The following is a 5000-nucleotide window of genomic DNA, read 5'->3' as shown; positions in this document are numbered from 1 at the left end:
CTGTCCCAGGGCTTATAATTCTTTTTGTCTAACGACAAGCAGCAGCAGCAGCAGCAGCAGCAGCAGCAGCAGCAGCAGCAGCAGCAGCAGCAGCAACAGAATAAGAGAAGTAAAATAAAAAACTTTCACACCTGCGGCCATACCACCCTGAAAGCGCCCGATCTCGTCTGATCTTGGAAGCTAAGCAGGGTTGGGCCTGGTTAGTACCTGGATGGGAGACCGCCTGGGAATACCAGGTGTTGTAGGCTTTTAATTTTTTCTCACAGTCGGGGAGAGCTTTTTGCCATGTGTTTCTTGCTCATCATCAAAGCTTTAAACCCTTATTTGAACCTTCTCGCCTTCTCTGTCCTGTCCCAGGGCTTATAATTCTTTCTGTCTGACGACAAGCAGCAGCAGCAGCAGCAGCAGCAGCAGCAGCAGCAGCAGCAGCAGCAGCAACAGAATAAGAGAAGTAAAATAAAAAACTTTCACACCTGCGGCCATACCACCCTGAAAGCGCCCGATCTTGTCTGATCTTGGAAGCTAAGCAGGGTTGGGCCTGGTTAGTACCTGGAAGGGAGACCGCCTGGGAATACCAGGTGTTATAGGCTTTTAATTTTTTCTCACAGTCCGGGGAGAGCTTTTTGCCATGTGTTTCTTGCTCATCATCAAAGCTTTAAACCCTTATTTGAACCTTCTCACCTTCTCTGTCCTGTCCCAGGGCTTATAATTCTTTCTGTCTGACGACAAGCAGCAGCAGCAGCAGCAGCAGCAGCAGCAGCAGCAGCAGCAGCAACAGAATAAGAGAAGTAAAATAAAGAACTTTCACACCTGTGGCCATACCACCCTGAAAGCGCCAGATCTCGTCTGATCTCGGAAGCTAAGCAGGGTTGGGCCTGGTTAGTACCTGGATGGGAGACCGCCTGGGAATACCAGGTGTTGTAGGCTTTTAATTTTTTCTCACAGTCCGGGGAGAGCTTTTTGCCATGTGTTTCTTGCTCATCATCAAAGCTTTAAACCCTTATGTGACAGAATGACCTGTCATACAGGGGCCCAAGGTACTCAGAGATGGCTCCAGCCTGGCTGCCAAACAGGCAGGAACTCCATTGTTTAATTAATCCCATCAATAGGATTGCTGATTGGGGATTAAAGGTTGGGTGGAATACATGTATCTGTTAATTTATGTTAATGAAGTTCTGTGGCTATATCAGTCTATGTTTTACTACAATAAACTGTTCATTCCTGCTGTACTCAGTTCAAGGTAGTTGTGTCTACTTATTGGGTACACATAGCAGGGTTCCAAGGTGCGCATGCTGACTGGTGCTGGAAGTGATTCCGGGGACAACAGGAGGATACATGTGGGTGATCTCTGGGAGTTACTACAGCTCTCTTGGTGAACCCGTTACATTGGTGGCAAGCGGCGGGATTGCCTCCTAGTCTGAGGGACACGTCCTTTGCACCGGGATCTATCTCCAGGAAAGAGAATGGAAGTCAGCTACGCAGAGCTGATCAAGAGGAATTGTAAACGCCTGAAGCTCTGGAGGGAGGTTCTCCACTGGGAAATTAAGTACAAGGGGAAAAGCCTCCCAACCTTTGAGGAAAGGTTTTGGCTCCAGCGGAAGTTGCGGATGCCGTTCTTGGGGAAGCAGCCCAAAGAGGAATGGGTGGCTGAGCTGGAGGTGCTGGTCCAGACAGAGCTGAGGTTGGACGATGGATATCGGGCTCTGCGGTGGTACGCAGCACAGATGTGCCTGGGGCTGGAGGATAAAGGTCCCACAGAGGGCTATGGCTTCGGCGGCCCGGGATTATTATTGGAAATTATAGAAAAGGATCCCGACTTCGGTAGTGCATCGGAGTGTCGGGAGGAAGACATCCAGGAGCGAAGGGAGGAGGATATCCCATATGTGCCTAAGCTGTGGGCTGACCTGGATTATTTGGTCACACAAGAATGGGAACTGGAACAGGCATATCAAGAGTTATTTGACCATGTGCAACAGTATGCCCCAGTGACCATGGATTTCATTGATTTTACTGCGTGGTCACCTGAGGATGTTGACCCAGAAGGGGTGGATGGGACTGAGTCACAGGGTTACTGGACAGCTAACCCAGATCCGATAGCGGAACTATGTGATTGTACACCACAACCGGATCCAGAGATTGTGGATTTAATTGATTTTACATCTGAGGATATTGGTCCGGGAGGGCTTGCAATTGGCTTCCCTTCCCAGCAAAAGGAAGAAGGTTTTGTGGGTGTAGTAGCTGGCACTGCGGTCTCCACAAGCACCCACCCAGCAGAAGAGCTGCCATCGGGGCAGAGTACCGCTGGCATCTGCCTGCTCCTTTCCCTGTTTCCCGAGCCTGACCACAGCAACCTTGTAAGGTCCAGTCAGGCAGCCCCAGAGACTGTGGTAGTTGATGGGGCTGCGGTTTCCACACCTGGGCCCCCGGAATGTTTGGCAGTTGGCCCAGATCCCCGCTCCCCAGCAGAAGAGCTGGCAACAGGGCAGAGTGCTGCTGTTCTCTGCCCACCCCTCCCCCTTGTTCCTGAGTCTGACCATGACGCTCCCGCAGTGCTCGCTCAGACCACCCCAGCCGAAATACTGGCAACAGGAGAGAGGCAGGACGGCCCCTCTCTACCAGCACTGGAGGTGCCCGCAAACCCTATAAAAGAGATTTCTCCAGGTCAGAGTGCAGACCTCTGCCTTCCCACATCAGATGTCCCTCCACTAGAGGATGGTACGAAACCAGCACTTGGGGACACGTATCCCATACAGGTGGATGAGACTGTGGTTGCCACCTGTGGTCCCCAGAATTGCTGGGCAGCTGGCTCGGATCTCCAACCCTGGATCGAAGGGGCCCCCGCCACCCTGTCATCTCCCCAGCGGCTGAGAAGACTCCAGAGAGAAGGTGCAGTTGGCAATTCTCTCCAGCGGCAGTTATATTTTTCGGGAGAGGCAGAGGGCAGGCGGGTGAGTACTGCTGTTTTGTTACATTGTGTTGGGGAGTACCAATTTGTGGATGGCAGTGATGGTCCAGATATACAGACTGACTTCAGAGTCAAACAGTGTGGGGTCTTATCAGACGTCAGTCTCCCCCAGAAAAAGGAGATATGTGATGGAGTGTGTGACGGAACTGTCCATCACTGGGGCCCCTGGAGAGGACTGAAAGCAAGCCTGCTACCCGCAGATTATGGACCCTGTCTCCCTGCCTTTTGCCAGCCCCCTGCATCCACAACTCCAGGAGCGACGGAGCTGTGCTGTCGGACTGAACTGGATGCAGACCCGGTTTGGGTCTGGCCCCAGTTCAGTCTTATTTTTAAAAGGGGAGATATGTGACAGAATGACCTGTCATACAGGGGCCCAAGGTACTCAGAGATGGCTCCAGCCTGGCTGCCAAACAGGCAGGAACTCCATTGTTTAATTAATCCCATCAATAGGATTGCTGATTGGGGATTAAAGGTTGGGTGGAATACATGTATCTGTTAATTTATGTTAATGAAGTTCTGTGGCTATATCAGTCTATGTTTTACTACAATAAACTGTTCATTCCTGCTGTACTCAGTTCAAGGTAGTTGTGTCTACTTATTGGGTACACATAGCAGGGTTCCAAGGTGCGCATGCTGACTGGTGCTGGAAGTGATTCCGGGGACAACAGGAGGATACATGTGGGTGATCTCTGGGAGTTACTACAGCTCTCTTGGTGAACCCGTTACACCTTATTTGAACCTTCTCACCTTCTCTGTCCTGTCCCAGGACTTATAATTCTTTTTGTCTGACGACAAGCAGCAGCAGCAGCAGCAGCAGCAGCAGCAACAGAATAAGAGAAGTAAAATAAAAAACTTTCACACCTGCGGCCATACCACCCTGAAAGCGCCCGATCTCGTCTGATCTTGGAAGCTAAGCAGGGTTGGGCCTGGTTAGTACCTGGATGGGAGACCGCCTGGGAATACCAGGTGTTGTAGGCTTTTAATTTTTTCTCACAGTCCGGGGAGAGCTTTTTGCCATGTGTTTCTTGCTCATCATCAAAGCTTTAAACCCTTATTTGAACCTTCTCACCTTCTCTGTCCTGTCCCAGGGCTTATAATTCTTTCTGTCTGACGACAAGCAGCAGCAGCAGCAGCAGCAGCAGCAGCAGCAGCAGCAGCAGCAGCAGCAACAGAATAAGAGAAGTAAAATAAAGAACTTTCACACCTGCGGCCATACCACCCTGAAAGCGCCCGATCTCGTCTGATCTTGGAAAGTAAGCAGGGTTGGGCCTGGTTAGTACCTGGATGGGAGACCGCCTGGGAATACCAGGTGTTGTAGGTTTTTAATTTTTTCTCACAGTCCGGGGAGAGCTTTTTGCCATGTGTTTCTTGCTCATCATCAAAGCTTTAAACCCTTATTTGAACCTTCTCACCTTCTCTGTCCTGTCCCAGGGCTTATAATTCTTTTTGTCTGACGACAAGCAGCAGCAGCAGCAGCAGCAGCAGCAGCAGCAGCAGCAGCAGCAGCAGCAGCAGCAGCAGCAGCAGCAGCAGCAGCAACAGAATAAGAGAAGTAAAATAAAGAACTTTCACACCTGCGGCCAAACCACCCTGAAAGCGCCCGATCTCGTCTGATCTCGGAAGCTAAGCAGGGTTGGGCCTGGTTAGTACCTGGATGGGAGACCGCCTGGGAATACCAGGTGTTGTAGGCTTTTAATTTTTTCTCACAGTCCGGGGAGAGCTTTTTGCCATGTGTTTCTTGCTCATCATCAAAGCTTTAAACCCTTATTTGAACCTTCTCACCTTCTCTGTCCTGTCCCAGGGCTTATAATTCTTTTTGTCTGACGACAAGCAGCAGCAGCAGCAGCAGCAGCAGCAGCAGCAGCAGCAGCAGCAGCAGCAGCAGCAGCAGCAGCAGCAGCAGCAGCAGCAACAGAATAAGAGAAGTAAAATAAAAAACTTTCACACCTGCGGCCATACCACCCTGAAAGCGCCCGATCTCGTCTGATCTTGGAAGCTAAGCAGGGTTGTGCCTGGTTAGTACCTGGATGGGAGA

General features: G+C 50.7%; 7 non-coding genes across 7 annotated transcripts in view; all 7 read left to right on the top strand.

Moving 5' to 3' along the window:
- The first annotated feature begins 129 nt into the window (after nucleotides 1–129).
- On the top strand, nucleotides 130–248 carry LOC128485322 (5S ribosomal RNA). Its single transcript, XR_008351664.1, has one exon. It is a non-coding gene; the product is annotated as a 5S ribosomal RNA (ribosomal RNA).
- Nucleotides 249–471: 223 nt separating this feature from the next.
- LOC128486906 (5S ribosomal RNA) lies at nucleotides 472–590 on the top strand. Its single transcript, XR_008353178.1, has one exon. It is a non-coding gene; the product is annotated as a 5S ribosomal RNA (ribosomal RNA).
- Nucleotides 591–808: 218 nt separating this feature from the next.
- Nucleotides 809–927, top strand: LOC128486043 (5S ribosomal RNA). Its single transcript, XR_008352362.1, has one exon. It is a non-coding gene; the product is annotated as a 5S ribosomal RNA (ribosomal RNA).
- Nucleotides 928–3824: 2897 nt separating this feature from the next.
- LOC128485321 (5S ribosomal RNA) lies at nucleotides 3825–3943 on the top strand. The gene has a single exon (XR_008351663.1). It is a non-coding gene; the product is annotated as a 5S ribosomal RNA (ribosomal RNA).
- A 224-nt stretch (nucleotides 3944–4167) lies between these two features.
- On the top strand, nucleotides 4168–4286 carry LOC128486443 (5S ribosomal RNA). Its single transcript, XR_008352740.1, has one exon. It is a non-coding gene; the product is annotated as a 5S ribosomal RNA (ribosomal RNA).
- A 251-nt stretch (nucleotides 4287–4537) lies between these two features.
- Nucleotides 4538–4656, top strand: LOC128485032 (5S ribosomal RNA). The gene has a single exon (XR_008351388.1). It is a non-coding gene; the product is annotated as a 5S ribosomal RNA (ribosomal RNA).
- Nucleotides 4657–4910: 254 nt separating this feature from the next.
- LOC128486586 (5S ribosomal RNA) overlaps nucleotides 4911–5000 on the top strand; it is a 119-nt gene continuing 29 nt past the window's right edge. The window contains exon 1 of the ribosomal RNA XR_008352875.1: nucleotides 4911–5000. This exon is cut by the window's right edge and continues 29 nt beyond it. This is a non-coding gene — a ribosomal RNA (5S ribosomal RNA).

This window comes from Spea bombifrons, chromosome 3 (genome assembly GCF_027358695.1).
Source record: "Spea bombifrons isolate aSpeBom1 chromosome 3, aSpeBom1.2.pri, whole genome shotgun sequence".
Taxonomy (NCBI): domain Eukaryota; kingdom Metazoa; phylum Chordata; class Amphibia; order Anura; family Pelobatidae; genus Spea; species Spea bombifrons.
This window is presented reverse-complemented; position numbering and strand designations above follow the sequence as displayed.